Consider the following 23,285-nt stretch of genomic DNA (forward strand, 5'->3'; position numbering starts at 1 on the left):
GTCCTCTCCTTGGGGTCTGACCTCCGAAGCCCGAGCCTCAGCTCCCAGCCCCCACCCATCCCAGTGGGTGAGCAGACAAGCCTCTCGGGCTGGTGAGTGCTGGTCGGCACCGATCCTCTGTGTTGGAATCTCTCCACTTTGCCCTCCGCACCCCTGTTGCTGCGCTCTCCTTCGTGGCTCTGAAGCTCCCCCCCTGCCCACACCCCATCCCCACCGGTGAAGGGGCTCCCTAGTGTGTGGAAACATTTCCTCCTTCACAGCTCCTTCCCAGAGGTGCAGCTCCTGTCCCTATTCTTTTGTCTCTGTTTTTTCTTTTGCCCTACCCAGGTACGTGGGGAGTTTCTTGCCTTTTGGGAAGTCTGAGGTCTTCTGCCAGCATTCAGTAGGTGTTCTGTAGGAGTTGTTCCACATGGAGATTTTTTTTTTTTTTCAGTACAGGGGCCTCCTTCTGCCAGCATTCAGTAGGTGTTCTGTAGGAGTTGTTCCACATGCAGATTTTTTTTTTTTTTTTCAGTACAGGGGCCTCTCACTGCTGTGGCCTCTCCCCTTGCGGAGCACAGGCTCCGGACGCGCAGGCTCAGCGGCCATGGCTCACGGGCCCAGCCGCTCCGTGGCATGCGGGATCTTCCTGGACCGGGGCATGAACCCTTGTCCCCTGCATTGGCAGGCAGACTCTCAACCACTGCGCCACCAGGGAAGCCCAAGGATATATTTTTGATGTATTTATTGGGAGGAGGGTGATCTCCACATCTCACTCCTCCACCATCTTGAAATTAGTTCTCCTTCTTCCTAATCTTAGGGGAAAATAATTCAGTCTTTCACCATTAAGTATGATGCTCACTGCAGGGTTTTTATAGATGTCTTTTGTTAGGTTGAGGAAGTTCCCTTGTATTCCTAGTTTGCTGGGATTTTAAAAAGTGATTATATATTGCATTTTGTCCAATGTTTTCCTGTATCAACTGGTATGAGGTTTTTCTTTATAGATTGTTGATATAGTGGTTTGCATAGATTGATTTTCCAATATCGATCCATCCTTGAATTTCCAGAATAAACTTCACTTGTTTGTAGTGTATTATTCTTTCTGTGTTCTCCTGGACTTAATTTGCTAATATATTTTGAAGATTTTGCATCTATTTTCATTAGGGATATTGGTCTCCAGTTTTGTTTTCTTTTTTCTTCTCACTTCTTTCTTTTCTCTTTTTTTTGGGGTAGGGAGTACTGTCTTTGATTTTTGGCATTAGGGTAATGCTAACTTCATAAATTGAGACAAAGTGTTCCCTCCTATTTTCTGGAAGAGATTGTCTAGAATTGTATGATTTCTTCTTTAAATAGTAGAATTTGCCAGTAAAATCCTGGGGATTATTTTGGGGGGAAGATTTTTTTAATTTAATAGTTGTAGCACTATTTGGGTTACCTATTTCATCTTGGGAGAGTTTGAGTAGCTTGTGGTTTTTGAAGAAGTGGTCATTTTATCTAAGTTGTCAAATTTACATGTGTAGAATCGTTTATAGTATTCCCTTACTATCATTTTAATGTCTGTGGGGTTTATAGTGATAGCCCCTCTTTCAATCCTGGTATTGAAACTTTGTATTTCTTCTTCTTTTTTTTCTTTTTCTTTCTAGAAAATTTTCAATTTTATTTATCTTTTCATATAACTAGCTTTTGGTTGTATTGATTTCCTTTTTTTTTCTGCTTTCAATTTCATTGATTTCTTCAGTCTTTATTATTTCTTTCCTTTGGCTTGCTCTCTGTTTACTTTGTTCTTCTCTTCTACTTTCTTACAGTGGAAACTTGGATTATTGACTTGAAACCTTCATTGTTCTAATATAATCACTTAATGCTATAGATTTCTCTAGGATTATGGCCTTAGCTACATCTCACAAATTTTGATGTGTTGTGTTTTCATTTTTGTTTAGTTAAAAATATTTCCTAATTTCCCTTGAGACTCTTCTTTGGACTATGAATTATTTAGAAGTTTGTTGTTTAATTTCCAAGTATTTGGAGATTTTTCTGTTATTTTTCTGTTACTGACCTAGTTTAATTCCATTATGGTCAGAGAACATTCTTTGCATGGTTTCAGTTCTTTTAAACTTGTTGGTTTAGTTTTTCACCCACTATTTGATCTATCTTTGTGAATGTTCCAAGAACATGTATTCTGCTATTCTTGAGTGGAGTGCAGTATTGAGAACGATGTGTATTCTTCTGTTGTTGGGTGAAGTGCTGTGTAAATGTCAATTAGATCCAGTTGTTTGATGATGTCGTTTAGTTCTTCTATATTCTTGCTGATTTTCTGTTTACTAGTTCTAATTGTTAAGAGTGTCAAAGTCTCCAGCTATAATTATAGAGTTGCCTGCTTCTCCTTTCAGTTCTTATCAGTTTTTGCTTCATGTGTTTTGAAGCTCTGTTGTTAGGTACACAATTAGGATTGCTATTTCTTCTGGTGACTGACTCAGTAATTTTCTCATTTCTGAAATCTTTTCAGTCTGATATTAATATAGCCACTGTGACTTTATTTTTAGTGTTTGCATTGTATGCCTTTCCCCCTCTTTTTATTTTTAATAAGTTTCTTGTAAACAGCACATAGTTGTGTCAGGGGTTTTAAAAAATGTATTCTGACAACATTTGTCTTTTAATTGGTGTGTTTAGATCATTTTCACTTAATGTAATTATTAATAAGTTTTGATTTAGGTCTACCATTTTATTATTTGCTTTCTGGATTGTACTCTCTTTTTGTTCCTGTGATTCCCCTTTCTACTTTATTTAGTATATTTTTTTGTGGTTTTATTTTGTATCTAGTTTACAGCAATTTGATTATCATGCATTTGGGCATGGGTTTCTTTGGGTTTATTCTTTTTTGAATTTGCTGAGCTTCTTCAATGTGTATGTTTCTTTCTTTTTCTATTTAGACTATTTAAATCATTTTTAGTGTTTCACTCACGTTTCTTTATTTTTTGAGTCTATCTCTTGTACATTTTTTTTTAGTGGTTGCTATAGGGATTACAATATGCATCTTAACTTTTCACAAACTACTTAGAGTCAATATTTTCCCACTTCAGGTGGAATGGAGAAATCTTGCCACATCAATCTCTCTATTCTCCCATTTGAGGTTGTAATTATCTTACATAGTGTACCTGCATACATTGAAAAGTTCACCAGATGATGTTATAATTCTGCTTTTAATCATCAAACACATTTTAAATAACTTAAGAGATGAGAATAGTTTATTATACCTAACCAGATATTTACCCTTTCTGATGCTCTTCCTTCATTCTGATGTTCCAGATTTTCTTCTGGTATTATTTCCCTTCTGTCTGAAGAATTTCCTTTAACAATTCTTTTAGAGCAGGTCTGCTGGCATCTTAGTTTTTCTTCATCTGAGGAGGTCTTTATTTTATCTTAAATTCTGAAGGATATTTTTGACAAGTATGAAATCCTGGTTGATAGTGCTTTATTTTCAGCACCTTAAAAATGGTGTGCCACTTCCTCTGGTCTCCATGGTTTCTCATGACAAATCCACAGTCATCTGAATCACTGTTCTCCTATGGCTAATGTGTTGTTTTTCTCTGGTTGCTTTCATGACTTTTATTTTGTATTTAGTTTACAGCAATTTGATTATGATGCATTTAGGCATGGGTTTCTTTGGGTTTATCCTTTTTTTGGGTTTGCTGAGCTTCTTGAATTTGTATGTTTATTTCTTTTTCCAGATTTGGAGGGTTTTCAGCTATTATTTCTTCAAAAAATTTTCAGCAATGTACTATTTTTTCTCTCTGGGACTCTAATTTTAAAAAAAATAAATTTATTTATTTATTTATGGCTGCATTGGGTGTTGGTTGCTGCATGCAGGCTTTCTCTAGTAGTGGCCAGCAGGGGCTACTCTTTGTTGGGGTGCCAGCTTCTCATTGCGATGGCTTCTATTGTTGTGGAGCATGGACTCTAGGCACACGAGCTTCAGTAGTTGTGGCGCACAGGCTCGGTAGTTGTGGCTCGCAAGCTCTAGAGCTCAGGCTCAGTAGTTGTGGCGCACGGGCTTAGTTGCTTTGCAGCATGTGGCATCTTCCCAGACCAGGGCTCGAACCCATGTCCCCCGCATTGACAGGCTGACTCTTAACCACTGCGCCACCAGGGAAGCCCCTCTCTGGGACTCTATTAACACAAATATTAGACCTTCAATTAGTGTCCCACAGGTAAGGCTCTGTTCTTTTTTTTTTTCTCTCATTTTCTTTATCTTTATTGTTCATTTTGGATAATTTTATTCTCTACCAGTTGGTTGACTACTTCCTATGTAATCTCTATTCTGCCATTGAACTCATACTGTATTCTTCAGTTCTAAACTTTCCTTTTGGTTCTTCTTGACGTTTTCCATTTCTTTGCTCAGAGTTTCTATATTTACATTAATTTCCAGAGTGTTAGGAATTATTTATTGGAGCATTTTAATAGTAGCTGCTTTAAATACTTTACCAGCTAATTCCAACTTTTGTGTTGTCTAGGTGTTGACATCTGTTGACTGTCTTTTCCCAAGTGAGCTGAAAATTTTCTGATTCTTCACATGTCAAGTAATTTTGAGTTGTACCCTGAATGTTTTTCATATTTTGTTATGAGATTCAGGGTCTTTTTAAAGTCTTATGGATAATGTTAATATTTTTATTTAAGTAGGCAACTGATCTGGTCAGGTTTAGGCTGCAAGTTCTAATTCACTTTCTGTGGCCTGTTTCCATATCAATTTGGTTTCTAAATCCTTTATATATGGTACTTGAATCTCTCCCATGTGTGTGCCACCCAGTGGCTACTCTGGGACCTGGGGGGTGATCTGTATGTTAGATCATTGTTCATAGTCTTTGGTATGCGGTTTGGGATCAGATCCATGCGGGCACAGCTTGGAGGCAACCCCATAATCAGTTAGATGGGGTCACTTTCCTAAGCTGCCTCCTCTCCATGATCTCCCTATTATTTTCTGGGTCCTTGGGTTTTTCTGTTCTTTGGTCAGAAATCTAAGATTTTATTTATACAATTTTGCCACCCACTTTCACAAGCGTGCCCATGTCAGGGTCCAAGGAGTAGAAAGACAAAGAGAAAAAAAGCACTGGAGGTTCCCTCCATTCTTTTGGGACCATAGCTCCTCCAATCATAGAGGAAGTTTCCCCTCTTTCTGAGTTTTTGTTCCTGTAGGATTCATTGCTACCAGAGCATTGTTTGGGAGCTAGAGTGTGAGAGAATTGAGGAAAAGAAGAAAAAAAAATCTAGGAGATTTTTGCACTTTCTCTGAGCTTTAGGAGTTCCCCAAGCCAGAGCTAGAGGCTTCTCCTGGAACTTACTCTCTGTGCCCCAGTGCCCCTTCTGGGTTTTGGGCTGCATTGAGTTCAGACTGGTGGATACCAGATGGAAAAAATGGTAAACACACTATTTAATTTTGAGAGTTCTCAAATAGCTGCTCCATGCATTCTGCCCAAGATTTACAGCTGCCTTCAATGGGAGAAACAGGGTGAAGTGCACCTACTCCATCTTACCTGGAACTGGAACCCCAGTATTCTCTTTCAGATTTAATAATAATTACCATTGCTACACACCATGCTAAATACCTCACATCACTTGTTTTGCATTTTAACAATCTGGCTAACGGATGGCCTCCTTTTAAAGGAAAAATATTCTTTCATGGGCTCCTAGAGTTAATAAGCTATTTTTATCATTTTGCACCATAAATATGTATTGACACACAACTAGGTCTCAGATTCTTATGCTTTGTGTTTAAGCAACTATAAAACAAAATGAAATTTATGAATTAAATGCAAACAAAAGTACAACACAATTTAAATCAACATCATTTATTTAACGTGACAGATGACGTTTGTTGAAACTAAATAGCTGTTCATACTATGAATTGTAGTGGATGACTTTGGTGCAGGTTCTTTCACATCACTGTTCCCTCGTGCTGAGTGATGACTCAATTCTCCCACGAATTTCTCTATTTAACCACTGCACCACCCTGAAGCTTCCACATGTACAATGTGATGTGACATCATTTGGCCCATCTTTAACTCAAAGCAGCATTTACATATTAAGTGTCTCTGCATCTGTCTGTCTCTGTCTGTCTGTCTCTCTCTTTCTTTACCAGCCTAAAGTCATTACAATAGTAGTCACTGGTGCCAACACTTGTGCAAATGGCATCAAAAACTTGGATACTGAGCTTTCCCAGCAGGACTTAATTATGAGGTAGTCAACCATATAATCTGGAATATGTTAATATTATAATTTTCTCCTTACTATCCAATTGAGAACTACAAAATATAGTTTTAGAAAACTCTTTAGACTCAGAAAATGTATTTGTGGATCCCCATTTGAGAAGCACTGCAATATTACTTAATTTAATCCTTATCTCCACTTCACAATGAGGAAACTGAGGCTTAGAGAAAGAGGTTAAGTAACTTGGCCACAGTCTCATAGCAGATAAATGGCAGGGTCTGGGTACACCGAGAGCAGCTAAGTCTGTCTATCTCCAGAGCCTCCATTCGTAACTGTAACTAAGTTAAGGCTACTGTTTTCTCCATAAAAGCTCATGCCTTGATCTGTTTTTTCAAAGTGGGCAGAGGCTACCATCTCTGAGACAGAGGAAACACCAAACTGCCTCACACCGTCTCCCTTCACTCCTTGATCTAAGTCCTTTATGTTCCCCTAACTGGAAGAAAGACTTGTTTTATTATACCCTCAAGCCAAGGAAGAATACAAGGAACATAGAAATGTATTCTTTTTATTACTTTGAATTCTTTTTACGTCCTTGTTCCTGCACAGAAATGCATTTTCCTATAGGTGTGATCAGGGCACATGTTAATGTCCCCTCTGAGGAGCCTCTGTGTCTTCTCAGACACAATTAATCACTCCCTTTCCTCTTCAACATATAGCTCTCTGCTCACAGGCCAAATGTATACACTGTATACATTGTATTATGCTTGCCTTTCCTCCCTCAAAACTTTGAGCACCCTGGGGTCGCTTGAGCACCTTAGAGCACTTTGACTCATCTTCCTCATGTGTGTAGCATTGGAAGAACACCAACACAGTTCAATATGTGCTTGCTGAGTTGAATTATGTCATGAGCTCATATAATAATTGGCCATATGTTAAAAGAAAACTGATCTCGTGATTTTCTCCCTGAACGTTTTCCTCCCTTAGTTTTCTCCATCACAGAAGAGGACACTGCATCCATGCTACTTTAAGCTATCATCATCTCTTGCCTGAACAACACCAATTGCCTCTAACTGGTCTCCCCACATCCACTCCAGTCCATGGGGATCTCTGACTACCAAGTTTCCCTCTGTCATTTCTCCTTCTCTATGTGTATCTGCTTCATTCTCCTCTTTCTTCAGTCTGGCTTTCCTTTCTCCTTCTCCTCACACCATGTATTACATTGCTGTGTAACAAATTACCCCAAAACATCATTTATTATATCACAGTTTCAGGTCAGGCATCCTGGTGCATCTTAGCTGGGCCTTCTTCTTCTCATAGGATACAATCAAAGATGTCAGCCAGAGTTGCAGTCACCTCAAGGCTCAACGGGGAAAGGATATTTTTCTAAACTCAGCACATGGTTGTTGGCAGGATTCAGTTCCTGGACAGGTGTTGGACCACAATTCCTTGCTAGCTCTTGGTGGGAAGCCATCCTTAGTTCCTGGCCATGTGTGCTGCACCATAGGGCAGCTCACAATATGTGGCAGTTTGCTTTATCAGAGCAAGCAAGTGTGAAGAGCCAGAGTGAAAGGGAGCAAAATGGAAATCACAGCCTTTTATAACCTAATCTCAGAAGTGACATCACTTTTTCCATATTCTATTTGTTAGAAGCAAGTCACTAGTTCCAGCCCACAGTCAAGGGGGGTGGGGTGGTGGATTATATATGAGCATGAATACCAGGAGGTGTAGACCACTGGGGGCCATTTTAGGAGTAGCTGACCACAGACCAGATCACAGGCCGGGAAACACCGCTGTCCCTCTGTTCTCACATTTATACATACATGTGCAGCTTCATGGAGTGATCCAGTTCTTTCTCATGGCCCCAGTACTATATTTCTCATGGAAAGGTCTCTGATGGTCTAGCTTAAGTCATGTGCTCACTCTTGGTTCAGTCAACTGTGAGGGTAGTTTAAGTTGAACAAAGTTGGCGACTGGGAGTCCACTACTGTCATGTGAACTGAGGGTGGGGGAGAAAAGAGGAGTCTGGTGGTTCAGCTGTGGACAAACAACAAGTATCCACTGTAGATGTCCCGGCCTCTAGGGTCTGTAATCATTCTTCCCGCTTTTCCCAACTTCCTAGCTTAAATGTTATCTAAATAGGAGAAGACCTTGAATTATATTGGACTCTCGGGGACACAGTGTTACCAGCCCTCCCAAGTAGGTTCCCAACAAGGGGCCTTCTGCTTGGTGTCGTTCAAGCCGATAGAATGGGACCGAGTTCAGTCTGGAAGCAAAGGAAAGCGTTATTCTTTCTGTGCTCTAGAGCACAAGCTCTCCCCCTTCCCTACTGACCATGAGCAGGGCTGCTGCATAGGAATTTCCGCAGCGGGGAGGGGGGCGGAGTTCTCGCCGCTGGGCACAGCTATGCTGCCTGTAGCTCCAGATCATCGCGCCGTCTCAGCGTCTCTGCACACGGCCCGCAGCCACCATCTTGAATTGCAGTGTCGTGTGCAGCGCTTCCGCACACGGCGCTCCTGAGCTGAGGTTTGAATTGCAGTGTCGTGTGCAGCGCTTCCGCACACGGCCCTCCTAAAGTGAGGTTTGAATTGCAGTGCTGTGTTCAGTGCTTCCGCACACTGCCCTCCTGAGCTGAGGTTTGAATTGCAGTGTCATGTGCAGCGCTTCCGCACACAGCCCTACTAAGGTGAGGTTTGAATTGCAGTGTTGTGTTCAGTGCTTCCGCACACGGCCCTCCTGAGCTGAGGTGTCGGGGCAGGCGTTTCTCACGGGGAACTCTGGTCTGAAACGCCGGATTGGAGGTCTCTGCACGCCGCACCTTATAAGCAAGTGAAACTAGACTAAGCCCCAAGGGGAAAAAAAGGTTAGACTTTATTTTATTACCCAGATTCTATTTTTATTTCCCGTGAATTGTTAACGGGCTTTACCGGTGACAACAGATCATTCTGGAAGGTTCTCAGAAAGAGAAATTAAGACCACTGTCTTTAAGTTGCAATATAAGCTCCTGGCTTTGGAGAAGTTGGCATGTCCCCACTGGGCTAGGGTCTCTCGGGTCAGAGGAGTGAAGAAAGGAAGGCAGGACAGATTCAGAGAAGTGCATCTTTTTGAAATCTCTTGGGTAGAATCCCTTCTCCTTTCTGGTGTGTTAGGCCCATAGGAATGTGTCTCGTCCCGGGAGCCTGATCCTTCACAAGCTAAGTGACAGCTGTATTGATTTTAATATTCTTGAGCAAAGTCTGTATTAAGCTGGGAGACTTAGAATGCTTTGTCCCTGGCCCTGTTCTTCCCACACATAATGTTTCTACTCAGCTGTGGTGATCATATCCCAGATGGGAGTCCTTGAAAATGCCTTTCAGAGGGTCTCTGAACCTGTCTCTTGGGCGTAGATAGATAGTGGGCTAGCAAACTGCAGACTTGCCCTGTCTCTCCTGTGCCAGTGTTGTGCTGTGTTGTCTCTTACCCCAGACACTGTGGCTGTGATGAGGTGCAGGGTGGGCTCTCTGCACTCAACAGCTGACCATCGTATGGACAACCTCCTCAGGGTGGGTCTAGAGATAATTTGTTTCTTTTTTTTTTAATGATGATAATGGCTCTTTTTTAAAAAAAATATTAATTATTTTTGGCTGCGTTGGGTCTTGGTTGCTGGGCGAGGGCTTTCTCTAGTTGTGGTGAGCCGGGGCTACACTTCGTTGCAGTGTGTGGGCTTCTCATTGCGGTGGCTTCTCTTGTTGCGGAGCACGGGCTCTAGGTGTGCGGGCTTCAGTAGTTGCAGAACGCGTGCTCAGTAGTTGCGGCATGCAGGCCCTAGAGCGGGCAGGCTTCAGTAGTTGTGGCTAGCGGGCTCTAGAGCGCAGGCTCAGTAGTTGTGGCGCACGGGCTTACTTGCTCCGCGGCATGTGGGATCTTCCTGGACCAGGGCTCAAATCCGTGTCCCCTGCATTGGCAGGCGGATTCTTAACCACTGTGCCACCAGGGAAGTCCCTGTTTCTTTTATTTTTTAAAAATTGAGGTGAAATTCATATAACATACAATTAACCACTTTAAAGTGTACGATTCAGAGGCATTTTGTGCATTCACTTTCTTTCTTAAGTAATCAGTCCTCATTTCCCACCCCTACCTCCAGCCTCTGGAAACCACTAATCTCCTTTGTGTCTCTATGGATTTGCTTATTCTGGATATTTCATATAAAAGGAATCATACAATGTCTGGCTTCTGTCACTTTTTTGGAGCATAGTTTTGAGGTTCATCCATGTTATAGCATGTAACGATACTTCATTCCTTTTCATGTCTGGTTTCTTTTAAAATGAAGTATCTGAACTCACATTTGACACATTGTAATATACCTCTCCCACATTTCTCCTCCTTTTCCTTTAACCTTTCTCTCTTCTTGAGGAGCTGGGGGGAGAGGTACACTTTTAATCTGGTGAGGAACACAGAGAGATTTGATTGTTGATCTCAATCAAGATATGTTTTTAAAGTATTGGACTGGATGCTACAGCAAAATTACCATCAGCACAGTGTTTCTGAAGTCCCTTCACTAGGGACCCTGGAGGAAAAAGTTCTCATTTGATCATGCAACAACGTTTCTTGAGCACTTACTGTGTGCTGCTAGAGGAAGGAGAGCATGTTGGCTGAATCACTGGGTGAGGTAAGACACTGGCCCCATCCTCATGGAACATGCATCTCGGAGGGATGACAGAGACATCCCCCAAGCATGACAATGCTGTGCAATAAATGCTTCTGTTAGATATTTGTTCAGGGTGTTGGGAAAGTGCAGAGTCAGGGTGTTTAATTGGGAAAGGCTTTCAGAAGAGACTGATGTTTGAGCTAAATCCTGAAGCCTTGAAGGAATTTCCAGAAGGAGCAGGCCAGGAAGGGAACAGCTTATGGAAGGTCCAGACGTCATAGTGAGCCGTGTAGGCTCACACGTCATAAAAAAACAAGAAAAATGCCAACCAGTCCTGACTTCTCTGTAGCGAGACCATATAGGGAGACCTGTTCATTGGCTGGTGAGCTTGTTTCCACCAAACGGTCCATGGGATAGGAGTACGGGGTGTATATCCACATGACTGTGAAAACACAGGTTGCTGGTATATTCTACTAGAGGTAGTGGTGTGGCAGTTAAGAGCTGGATTTTGGAGCCAGGTGACCTGAATTTGAATCCTGATTCCATTGCTTATTAGCTGTGTAACCTTGAGCAAAATATGTTAAAATCATGGTGCCTTGGTTTGGTCATCTATAAAATGGAAGGCATAATAGTTTTAAGATTATTATGAGGATTACGTGAGTTAATACAGTGTACGTATAGCATCTGAACTGTGCCTGGCACAGATCAATCCTGTTGATAATGCAAGCTCTGGGCTCAGCTTTTATTGTTCCTCTGGACTGATCACAAAAACCATTCATTAGGGGCAGGAGCCATAATGGCTACTACAAAAGGCACTGGGTGATTTATATGTCATATCATTTACCACTCCTGGTGAGGGAGGCTAAAAAGAGAGAGACCTGACAGATGAGTAATCAGGCTTGGAGAAATCCTCTCCCAAGACCCACAGCTGTTAAGGCACGGAGTCAGCATTTGGACTGGGTTTGCCTGATTCCAGAGAACTGCTCTTAACCACTCCTCTATACTGCCTCTGTTGGCTGGAGATTCCAGAACACCAGTGGTGCACATGCCTTGGGGCTGGGGATTGTGTGTTGGCGGTCATTTCAATGCAGATTTGGGTCATTTAAGCATTTATCCCCTTCTCTTACAACTCGAGCAAAAAACTTCCAGTTTGAACACGCCCCACTAATATGCTCCCTGCTCTCTGTGTGTATCAGATTAATTTCATGTTTGTCCCGTAAACCAAAATGCAGGGGAGTTTCTTTCTTGGGACAAAATCTAGCTGAGCATAGGGGACATGTTTTGATTCTGGAGAAGGAGGTGGGGTGTGCCAAGTAGATTCAAACACCCCCTTGGGTTCTAATTATAGTATAAGTGGAAAACCGATCCTCAACCTGTGGTCATGGAATTGGCCTGAGGAGGAGTGGCTTTAGAAGGGATGCCAGAGGTAGTGACCTAACTGAACGTGTACAACTCTTCTGTGAGGGTTGTGGGCGCATCCTCTGGGGTGGGGATACCAGCACCTTTCAGGACCCTGGGGTTTTCCAGGTATTAGAGGTCCGCATCAGGGTCTGTGGGCTCCCAAGGGTTAACTCTGCAGGCCATGTGCAACAGAAGTGGCCTGCTCTTTCTGTCTTCATCGTGATGGAGAGGTAATTTTTGCTAAGTGCTGTTAGAGTGCCCGAGCCAGGAATTGGCTGGAGAGAGTGGCCATAATCACGTTTCCTGCTTCTGTCAGGACCTTGCATCCTTCAAAATACCAAACCATCCTGCTGGAGGCCTCCCCAAAGGGGAGCTATCAGGAAAAGCCCAGAAACATGGCTATGCCCATCCTCCATTGGTCTACAGAGTATGGGCTGAGAAGGCAAAGTTCTTTAGAAATTTGGAGATTGAATTCTGTCCGTTTTGTTATTGCTGATTTTGGAATTAGAGGAGGCAGAGGAGTAGGGGGTCCATGAAGGAAGTTTACATATACTTAGAGACTGTCTGCCTTGACGGGGCATGAGCTGGGTGGGTAGTGGGTTCTTCGAGATGCTTGATGTGAGCAGTGAGGGATAAAATGCTTCTGGGCTCTCTGGGGACACGGATATTGTCTTGGGACTCTCTCTGCAGTTAGAAGGGAGAGGATAAAAGCGTCCTTTCCTCCCTCTATCTCTCCTTCCCTTCCTCCCTCCTTCACTCCTTCCCTTCCTTTCTCATTTTTCCTTCAAGAATTTACTGAGCACCTACTGTGTGCTAAGTTGGCTGATATACCTGTGGAGAAAACACACCAAGGTGTTCTCAGTTTAGCAGTGGAGACAGCCAACAAGTACAACATAGAGTGAGAATGAGGTCTGTGCAAGGAGCCAGGTGGTCAGAGGAGGGAGCACTGACTGCTTAGAATGGGAGGTGGGGACAAGGATGAGCGGATTCACCAAGGGCCATGGAAGGGTTCTGAAGGGAGCTAGCATTTGAGATGCACAATGGAGGAGTCTGCCAAGTGGTGAAGTGGGGAAGGGCCCCCAGAAAGAGGAAACGACACAAGAAAAGGCTTGGAGGCATTAAAGAAAATCAGATAGGTGTTCACGAAAATGGGGATAGGTAGTGTTCCAACAAAATGTATGCATTTGCAACACAAAATAAATGCTGTTCTGTTGTAGACCATTGTTAGCAATACATTGGTGTTGGTTGTGGACATTTTGGCTATTTGTGACTTTAAGGAAACCAAAATCAATATTAGTTAACATCTGATAAAATATGTGTTAATGAATTGTGAGGATATTTTATTAGATGACCAAGGGTTTTGGTGTATCTGGAACAGAACATGTCATGAGGGTGACAGAAAGAAGAAAGAAATGAAGATACATAGGGCCAACTTAATGCTTAACTTGCTACATGTTTTAAGGTTTTCTCTTTTCTTCTTTTTACTTTTTATAATGGAAAAGTCTCACACATAAAAGTAGAGATGAGTATGAGGGGGTCTTACATATCCATAACCCAGCGTTAATAACCACTGACATTTTCTATTGATTACTTCCAGATTCTTTTTTAATTGCTGGAGTATCTGAAGCAAATCCAGTACCCATGGATACTTAAGTATAATTTTTTTAAAAGAGTATATAAGCTGGGATGAAGTGAGAGAGTGGCATGGACATATATACACTACCAAACGTAAAATAGATAGCTAGTGGGAAGCAGCCGCATAGCACAGGGAGATCAGCTCGGTGCTTTGTGACCACCTGTGGGGGGGATAGGAAGGGTGGGAGGGAGATGTAAGAGGGAGGGATATGGGGATATATGTATATATATAGCTGATTCACTTTGTTATAAAGCAGAAACTAACACACCATTGTAAAGCAATTATACTCCAATAAAGATGTTAAAAAAAAATCTTATTCATTGAAAAAAAATAAATAAAAGAATATATAATCACAAAAGTATACCAGATAGTTTCTTTCAAAAATAAAACTACAATATAATTTGCATGCCCAACAAAATAAACAAAAATTCCTTACTATCATTTAAATCTGGTCCATTTTCAATTTTCCCTTGTTTTCTCAAAAATGTCTTTTTACAGTTGGTTTGTTTAAGTCAGAATCCAAACAGAGTCCACCTGCAGCATATGGATGATTTGTCTCTTAAGGCTTTCTCACTCTGTATTAGCTCTCTACCTATCCACCTCTTGATTAAAAAAAACCTTTTTTAATTAAAAAACTGTTAGGAAACAGTTGTTTGTCCTGTAGTACCCCCAAAGTTTGGATTTGGCTGATTGTACCTCGTGGTGCCTTTTAGCAAGCTTCCCTAACCCCAGCATTGCCTGTGAATTGGTAGTTGAAGCTAGAGACTTGACCAGATCCAGGTTCTCTTTCTTCTGGAGGAAGACTTCATGGGTAGTTTTGTGTGTTTCCCGTTGAGTCATTAGTTAGTGAGGTTAGTGAAGTAAACTTTGGCTACTGGGTTCAAGTGATGTCAGACTAATCCATTCATTATAGAGTTTGTTTTCAGGTTTTAAAGCAGGAGTGGCAAAGCCAGATTTGTTTGACAAAGATCCCCCTGGTAACTATGTGAAGAATGACCTAATGAAGTGATCTTAGAGGTAGTGAGACCAGTTGAGAGCAATTGCAGTGGTCTAGGTGAAACAGGAAGACTTTTGACTAAGAGGGTGGACAGGGGGGTCCACATTTGACTGATATCAAACAGGAAGTGGGTGTCTACTGGGTGTGGAGGTAATCGAGGAGAATACAGTCAATCAGTTAGCCTGTTGTCCTCTTTCCTCTGGATCCATCCTACCTTCGGAGACCTTATCCATTGCCAAGGCTTTAATACCCTTATATGCAGTTGTAACTCTGGCCTTAAACTTTCATCCTGAACTTCGCACTCTTACATCCAATTACCTGCTGAACATTTCCACTGGGAGCTTATACTTCCATGTCCAAAACTGTACTCTTGTCTTGTCCCCAGCAACCTGCTTCTCCCCAAGTTTTCCCTGGCTTAGTAATGACACTTCTACTAGTTCAGACAAAAACCCTAAGAGGCTCTTTGTTTCTTACCTGTCCTTACACACTATCATCAAGTTCTGTCAGCTTACCGTCAAAACATATCTGAATCTGAACAATTCTCACCAGTTTTGGCCTAAGCCAAAATATAGTCATCTTTCAGCTCACCCTAAGTCTCACTCTATTTGTACACCCATGTTCATCACAGCATTTTTCACAACAGCCAAAAGGTATAAGAAATCCAAGTGTCCATTCATGGAGGAATGGATAAACAAAATGTATACATACAATATAATATTATTCAACTTTAAAAAGGAATGAAATTCTGACACATGCTACAACATAGATGAACCCTGAAGACGTTATGCTAAGTGAAATAAGCCAGTCACAAAAGGACAAATACTGTATGATCCCACTTCTGTGCGGTACCTAGAGTAGTTAAATTTATAGAGATAGAAAGTAGAATGTTGGTTGACAGGGGCTGGGGGAGGGGAAAATGAGGAGTAAGTGTTTAATGGGTACAAAGTGTCAGTTCTGGAAGATGAATAAAGTTCTGGCGCTGGATGATGGTAATGGTTGCAGAACAGTGTCACTGTTCTTAGCGCCACTGAACTGTACACTTAAAAATGGTTAAAAGGGTATATTTTACGTTATGTATAGTCAGTCTCAACTTTTAAAAATGGCATGGAAAAAATTTCCTCAGGCATTTAAGATACATTTTAATATATTTTTTGAGCAAATCAACAATATAGCAAAAAAAACAAAACAAAACAATATAGCAAAAAAAAAAAATTCAGGCATAATAAACGATTGGCCTTTTTTTTTTTTGGTTTATTGTAAGGAAGTATATCTATTTTCAGACTATTAGCCTGTATCTAGACTCTATTCTATATTCAGGATACATTATAGCTCTGTAGCTCCCATCTTACATCTAAATTATTTTCCCTTCATATGAAGACCGATGACAAAGTGTGCTTCATGCCTAATTAGTTAATCTCATTTTGTATATTTTGAGCACAATCAAACTTAGATTAAACTTTATAATTATTTAATATTTAACATGTACAATAAAACATATGCATTATACATATAACATATGAATATCTATAGTATATGAATATATATGTAAGTTATATAAAAATATCCATTATATTTAAAAATATAAATGTCAGATCATTTCACTCTCTCATCAAAAAGACTTCAAAGACTTCCCTTCTTAGTCCTTCCCATGGCCCTCAAGTGCTGTAGAAGCCTACCTGGTCTGTCCTTCCGACCTCATCTTTTACTACCTTTGTCTTAGCTCACATTTTGTTCTGGTGTCCTTGGCCTTCTTGTCTGGACTCCAATTCCAAGTTTGGATGTGCCTCAGGGCCTTTGTATTTGGCATTCCCTCTGCCTGGAAAACTTTATTTGCAGATATCTGCATGTCTCATGCCCTCGCTTCAATCTGATCTGGGCTCTAATGTCAGTTTTTCAGAGAGGCCCATCCTGGCCATTCTGTCTAAAACAGACCCCTCCACTTCATCACTTATGATGCGCTACCTCCTGTCCTGCTTAACTTTCTTGTTAGTACTGATTTCTGCATAAGGTTTCATGACATACTTATCCTTCATCTATCCTTGTCTTTCGGCTATTTGTTCACTGTAGTGTCCCCAGCTCCTGACACACTGGTGATGCTCAATCAGCGCTTGTTCAGTGCATGAACTCTACAAATGTTCATTGAGTCCCTACTGTGTGCCGGACACCACGGATTTAGTTCTGTCATCTGTGTGGAAAATTATACTGTTGAGTGACACAAGGTGTTGAGATTGGGAGGACTGGGGACAGCTAGGTTACCTTAGGACTAACAGGTTGAAATGGAGGAAGGTAGCTGTAGCCCTGGTATGGAATTCAAGGCATCTGAGAGATTGGCAGGAATGCATAATAGAACATACAGAATTCTACCCTGGGACTCACTACCAGTCCATCCAATCTGGCATTCTGTCTCTGATGGGGACAAAGGGGACACTGACGGAAGAATAGTCATGATGGTCCATAATATCAACAGTAAGGTCCATCCTAGACCGAGACTTAGATGATGTGGCTCAGGAATTATGAAGACATGTCCGCTCCCAGAACCACAGGCTTCTCGAGCTCCCTGTTGGAAATTCCCTTAGAGGGATGTTGTCACTTGGCCACTAGAGAGAAGCTAAAAAAGCAAGCACTCCCATGAGAAGGCGCCTCCACTTCAAGCCTGTCCACAGATATGTGTAGATGACTCATACTGGAACTTTCCAGAAGACAGGTTTTGGGAGTTGGGTAGAGAGAGAATCTGAGGTCTGGGGCAAAGAGCAAGGGAAGTAGGAAGATGAATATATGCTGAACGTTCCTAACTTCTCACTTCTAAGTCATTGTCCGCAAATTTCCTGGATAAAAACTGCTCTTACATTTGTCTAGTGCTTCACAGTTTATAAAATATTGCATTGAAAAGTCAGGTGCTCCTAAATTTGACTTCCACCTACCACTTATAACCTGTGTGACCTTTGGAAATTTAGATAACCTCTACAAATGTCCTAATTTGTAAACTGCAGGTAATAATATATTTATCATGGGGTTAAATGAGATAAGGTATGTAAGGTACTTAGCCCATTGCAGCACATGCACATACACATTAAACATTAGTTTCCTTCCCTATTTCTTTTACTTTACTTCATTTGAGCCTTACATCATCTCTGTGAGGTAGGTTTGGCAAGAACTGTTATCATCCCATTTTACAAACGGAAAACTGAGACCAGGGAGATTTATTCTGACTTTCCTAAAGCCAAAGAGCTTTCAAATAAGAGAGTTGGGATTTGAATTCATGTCTTGGTCCCCATATTGTCTCCACACACCATGTCGCCACTAACTCCTTTCTGGTCATGCTGTATTGATATTGTCACATGGTGCTGACACTGGGGAAAACAGGGTGTAAACATTTACCACATGGTCTGTTCCATGGGCCAGGAGGACACTGCTGCCTTTGCTTTTGTTATAATATACTTTTGAACACATGTAGAAGCAAAATGTCTGAAAGCCAGAATAGATTTACATGTTATCAAAGATATTCTGATCAAATTATATAATCTCTAATTGCATCTTGCCTTTTAGGCATAACCTTTGTTGCTCTATTTCAAGCACGTCATAATGCCTTTCATTTCACTTTTTTTCCCTCCATGATTAAACACAGACTTGGCTGGCTGGAGGATACTGGGTGGCCAATCAAGGCTAATAATTCACCTTTGCCTCCATTGTCCAAAGTTTATGAGAATTTTACCTTCTTACTAGTATCAACTCTTTCCCCATTTCCTTTCCCAGTTATTACAAAAAAATAATGGCAAATTCAAGATGACATTTAGATAGTTGCCAGCTAAACATGGCCATACAGACAAGGGTAGTGATCTTGCTGACCCTAATTGTTGAAGAGGCAGCATCCTTATGCTATAGCTCAACAGAGTCTGCTAATTTCCAAAGCCTAGAAGGGGCCATGGGTGACTGTTGTGTAAGGCACCGAAGACTGTGCTAATGTTGCCCTTCAGAAGGTATGACTTGGTTGTCAGCTGCCTCTATTGGACCTAAACTTGTGTCTGACCAGGAGGTGGCGCCCTTTCCCTGCCCAGTTGGTAGTAGTTTGTCATTACTGTGGGGAGGGAAAAACACAAGCTTTGTAGTTTGGACTGCCATTTCAGAGGCTCTGAGATGCAGTGGCCCCTGTTTCCGTCTTCTAAACGGACAGCAATTCCCTTGAAGCAGGATACTGTATGGGCCTTCTCTTCTGCAGCTGCCAGAGTCACCTCTCTGCCCAGGGTATGGCCCCCTTCTCTCTTCCCTTTAGAGGTGCCACTATCACCTCATTTCTTTGGGTTCTCTCCTCTTAGAATGAGCAGTGGGTTCCCGGAGAATGATCAGAACAGAGGATTATAAGGAGGGTAGAATGGAAATGGAAAAGAGGACAGGGCGGCTGAGGGGCTGCTTTTTGCAGTGGTTTCTTCTCTCTCTCCCTATTATGATCAGCCCTTCTGCTCTTATTTTTGGAGTAACAAATTTGTCCTGCATTCTGCACACAGCACCTAGTCCCCAGTCAGGCTTGTCACCTGGGCTGCTGTTTGCCCTAAGTCCTTTCTTTTGTTTTAGATGGATTGTGGGGAATCTAAGATCTGAACTGGGAAGGAAGAAGAAAGGGATCAGAGAAATGAAAATCAGAGAAGAAATCAGGGGGAAAGAGACAGTCAGACATCAGAGAGAAAAAAACAAAGAGAGAGACAGTGACACATATACAAGGGTGGGGACGTTGATTTGGAGGCAGAAGAATAGATTTGCATCCCAGCTTATCTACTTCAAGCTCTGTGAAGTTGGGAAAGTCACTTGACTGCTCTGAGCCTCAGTTTTCTCATCTGAAAATGGGAATAATTGCACTTCCTCTGCACCACTGTGATGAGGACTGAACAGAATGCACGGAGGAGGTCCATTTGTAAGTAATAAAGCTCTAGTTAAAATGGATGATACCTGATGTCAACCAGACCTTAAGAGAGAGGATGTGGTCCTGGCCCACGCTGAACCAGGTGTGGGGCATAGGTATTCACAGGAGCCCAGGGAGGAAACCTTAGCCCCCTGCCCCCGAATTTTATTTTCTCAGAGGACTTCGTAAGAGGGGAAGACTGCTTGCTTCCAGCTCCTGGGCAGAGAAGCCTCCTTGCCCAGGAAGGCACTGGTCTCTCTGTGTGTGTATAAACACTTCCAGATTACTCGTGCCCAGAATTACTACTCATAGCTAATACTGAGTTTACAATACGCCAGGTGCTTTTCTAAGTACACTACGTGGATTAACATTTAATCCCCATAACTGCCTTATGAAGTAGGTACTATAGTTAGCCTCATTTGAGATGGGGAAACTGAAGCACAGATTAAAGAAAATTGCCGGAAGTTGCACAGGAAGTTGCAGAGGGGATTAAAACCCAGGCCATCTGGTGCCAAGTCCTCATCCTAACCACTCTGCTACACTGCCTACTGCCTCTCCAGTTAGGTTCCTGTCCCTCACGCTCTCACCTGGCAGTGAGCAGGAGATTGCCTCAGAGGAGAATTTAGCTGGCATGTGCATGCCCTGTCATTCTAGGGGCACACCCTGGGGACTTGTCCCCACACTCAGGGTATTGGGGGGTTTCTTAGCTTGCAATGCCTCTCTGTGGAGCCAAATGTGCTGTAATTCTTTTTCTTGCAGTGAGCTGTCAATTTCAGCACTTCAAGAGACAGATGGGGAAAAGAACATGACATGCCCTTTGTTCCTGATCAAAGGCAGCACCCAGACATTGTCTAGACACTGACAGCCACCCTGCTTCCAGCCTTGTTTCTAGAGTTGTCTGAAAGGTTCTGGACTTCAGAGCTGGGCTTGGTTATGCAGTGGCTGGGAACAGACAGCAGGGTTTGCAGTGAAGTTGTCCCCACCAAATGAAGGATTATCCACGATTTTAGTTACTTTCCTTAGGGCAGAAATTGTGGGCCCAGAGTGAAATCCAATGATAGCTTCATTTTGCCTTGTTTCATATCCGGAAGTGATATGGACGTGACCAGGTGAGCAAGGTTCCAAACAAAGAGGTATCAATTACAAGCTTTGCAGATATTCTCATTTTGCTGCTGTGCAGATACACTTGAAACCCAGGGCCTGAAAACAAAGCTCAGGTCTATTGGTCTCATTTTTTTCCCCCAGAGAAGGGAAAATCTCCACAGGGGCCCAGTGGCCAGAGATCTAAGTCTCCTTTTATAGGGTATTTTCCTGAGGGTTTCTTCTAACACATTCACTGCCCTGGTTTTTTTATTTCATTGAGTAGTTTTAAAAAGAAGGTGCTGGGGTGCTCTACTGTCTTTGTTCTATCGTGTTTGGGAACATCGGACTGTAACTTGACGTTCGCACAACAATCTGTTGTAATTTGCAGTTATGTCAAATTTGCTTTCCCTCAGACCTTTGTGGATGTCATCCTACTGTCTTCTGGTATTGAGTGTTGCTGTGAGGAGTCTGAAACCAGTCTGATATTTTCCCTCTTGCTTATTCTGTTTATTCTTTCTTTATCTCTGAGGTCGAATAATTCAACTAGGATGTGTCTTCTTGATATCTATCATGACTTATTTATTTTGATTATTATTTTCTTTGATGTTCATTAACTTAAGTAGGCTATATCATGATGCCTATTATTCTGGAATAATTATTCTTGATCTGTATGATGTATCGTTTTGAATTGCTGATTCTTCCTTCATTTCAATGAAATTTTCCTGAATTATGTTTCAGAATATTTCTTGATTTCTATTTTTTAAAACTTAGGGGTACCAATTATTCTTACATTTGACAAGCTTTGTCCTCTACGCCTGTAATTCCTTATCTAATCGCTTTAATCTATTTTCTCCTCATTCACTGTGATTACATCAGGTCTTCCCCCAAACCTGTTAATTCTGTATTTCAGCTGTGTCTATTTCATTTCATTCAGCTATTTCTAATTTATTTATTAGATTTGTAATAAATTTATCTTGGTTCATAATTTGTTTCCTTAGCTCTGTGAAATCCCTCGTAGTTTCATTTTATTGTTCTATCATCTCCTATATATGGATTTTTTTATGTTTATTAAGTTCTATAAAAGCAAACTCTCATGGAGAACCTAGTTCTGTTCCTTGGATTACTTTTTTTTTTCTTGACTGTTAGATTGGATTTATAATGTTTCTTTTTCCTGTTGTCTCTCTCCCTAGAAAGATGGTAAGCCCCAGGGGTCCTTCCTGCCTCTGCAGAGGCCCCATGGTGGGATGGAGGGGTTTCTATTCACTGGAATTTTCCCACAGCTTTTCCTAGATCTGCCTACTTACTCTCTCAGTTCACATCTCCTCAAATTGTACAGTATTTGTGAGAATTCTCAGGAATCTTTGGACTCAATTACTTTCCTATATTCTACTCTTGTCAAAAATGATATAAACAGTCATTCTGATCACACCAGAATATTCTGTTTCTTTTCTTGGTTACCATTTTGGAATTCTGTAGTATACGGTTTTACTGCTTTTCTTCATTGGTTGCTGCTCATGACTTCTTGCTGGTTTATTTCACTTTTTTTGCTTTATTTCATTGAGTACTTAAAGAAGGAGATTCTGTGTTCTTGCTCTCCTCAGGTGATTCTACCCAGAAGTCTGCACTGTTTCTATAAGCAGAAAAAATGCTAAAAGACTATTAAAATAAAACAAAGAGATCTCAGTTCTCTCTCGAGTTTTGACCAACTGTTCTAGTTCTAGCTTTTGAGCATATTAATATCTGCCTGTATGAATAAGTTTAATACGACCACCCTTTTTAGCTTGACTGCTTGTTTGAACACAGATCAGGACAAAAATATAGAGAGCAAAGTTGTACCACATTTTCTCTCATTACATGAGCTTCACCTTTACAGGCAATTCTGAACTTGACCTCACAGAGGACTTCAAACAATGTTTAGATTTGCTTATTTGATTTTGCTTTGCATTATATTGATCCTAGCTAACATTTCTCTTCTCGTGGTATAGAAACTTTGGAGATTTTCTTTCCAAGTTTGCTTTTTGTTTTGAATGTTGCTGCAAGAGAGAGGGTTACATGCAATCATCGCCCAGGGGTTTCTCACACAAGGAATGTCGAAGTTTAGATTCATTTCATATTGTGTTTCCACAACAATAAAACCCACATGATGAACCTATATAATGAACCCACATGATGAACCTATATAATGAACCCATATGATGAACCTAAGTAAATCTTTTTTAAAAAAAATAAATTTACTTATTTATTTATTTTTTGGTGCATTGGGTCTTTGTTGCTACACGCAGGCTTTCTCTAGCTGCGGTGAGCTGGGGGGCTACTCTTTGTTGCGGTGCGCGGGCTTCTCATTGCGGTGGCTTCTCTTGTTGCGGTGCATGGGCTCTAGGTGCGTGGGCTTCAGTAGTTGCAGTATGCGGGCTCAGTAGTTGTGGCTCACGGGCTTTAGAGCGCAGGCTCAGTAGTTGTGGTGCATGGGCTT

At 41.5% G+C, this 23,285-nt stretch overlaps 1 pseudogene; it reads right to left on the reverse strand.

Moving 5' to 3' along the window:
• Positions 1-8,108: 8,108 nt before the first annotated feature.
• The window catches only part of LOC102982653 (cyclin-dependent kinase 1-like), a 41,432-nt pseudogene continuing 26,255 nt past the window's right edge, over positions 8,109-23,285 (reverse strand).

The sequence above is a fragment of the Physeter macrocephalus genome, chromosome 11 (assembly GCF_002837175.3).
Source record: "Physeter macrocephalus isolate SW-GA chromosome 11, ASM283717v5, whole genome shotgun sequence".
Lineage (NCBI taxonomy): Eukaryota > Metazoa > Chordata > Mammalia > Artiodactyla > Physeteridae > Physeter > Physeter macrocephalus.